This window comes from Acomys russatus, chromosome 3 (genome assembly GCF_903995435.1).
Source record: "Acomys russatus chromosome 3, mAcoRus1.1, whole genome shotgun sequence".
NCBI lineage: Eukaryota > Metazoa > Chordata > Mammalia > Rodentia > Muridae > Acomys > Acomys russatus.
Genome location: NC_067139.1, coordinates 81,584,960 through 81,586,390, shown reverse-complemented (window position 1 = coordinate 81,586,390; position 1,431 = coordinate 81,584,960).

Sequence of the window (1,431 nt, the reverse complement as noted above, 5' to 3'; positions counted from 1 at the left end):
GCCCAAAGTGGCAGTGCATCCGCGAATTGTTGCAGTTAAGAAGAGTTGATTGGGTCCCACTTAAAGGAGCTGTTACCATGTAGAAATGTCTGAAATGTGACGGGATCTCCTCGAGTGGCAATTTCCCTTCGATGAAAACTTCTATGCACAGTGAAACAGTTTTGAGAGAAACTTTTTCGTAAGCTTTCCAGGTTTGTGATTCATATATTTTCCTAGTCTGATCCTTTTGTTCCAAGAATAAATTTTGTTAAATGAGCATATATTAAAATGGAAAAAGCATCTAGGCACGAGGACAAATACCTTTAATCCCAGCACTCTGGTGGCTCTGTGAGTTCGAGACCAGCCTGTCCACATAGTTCCAGGTCAGGTAAATAGACCAGTGGTAGGTAGCAGCATCCTCAAGCGCTCACTGCAGACTAGAGTCCGACTCTCCTGGGCAGGCAGGCAGGAAATTAGGGCAGCAAGAAGCAGCCAACCCCCATCCTCAGAACTGCCAAACAAGTAGGTTTTTATCTTTTTCTTTCTTTTTCTGAGACACAGCCTGTGTGTATCTAAATACACAGCCCAGCATGACTTTTGAATCATGGTTTTCCCTCCACTTCCAGACAGTCTCGGAGATTAGGAGTGTCCTGCAGGACCTGGCAAAGACGGGAGGAGGCATGCATTACTCTGAAGTCTTGTTCCTCACAGCCAAACTTTTAATAGTTTAATAGTTCTCTTGACTCCTGACCTCTAAATGTTGCCTTATTTGACAATAAGACAACTATCCATCAGGGTTCTCCGGAGGAAGAGAACTGGCAGGAGTGCACACATTACAGGGGGATTTACTAAGCTGGCCCACAGGAAGTGGTCCTGGCAGTCCAGCGATGGCTGTCTCACACTAGAGAAGCTGAGAATCCCAGAGTTGCTCAGTCACCAAAGCTTTAAGAGGTATATATATTTTTTCATCTTTGAGGATGTTCATTCATTCCTTTGAAGATGTTAGATTACTGCTATTCTGTTTGAGACAGGAAAGCATGATATACCCCAATATGCTTGGTACTCAGTGTAGAACCTCAGGTAGCCTCAAGCTTATGGCTTCCGCCTCCCAAGTGCTGGGATTCTCCAGTCCCTGATGCAGCCTTTTCTGTGTTTGCTGCCTACCTCCACGTCTGTCTTAGTTACTTTTCTATTGCTGTGACAAAACACCATGACCAAGGCAACTTATAAAAGAAAGCATTTAATTTGGAGGCTCAGGGTTCCAGAAGGTTAAAGTTCATGACTAGCATAGCAAGGAGCATGGCAGCAGGCAGGCAGCAGGCAGGCAGAGAGCAGGCAGGTAGGCAGGCAGCAGGCAGGCAAGCAGGCAGGCAGGCAGCAGAAAGCAAGCAGGCAGGCAGGGAGCAGGCAGGCAGCAGGGAGGCAGGCAGCAGGCAAGCAGGTAGGCAGCAG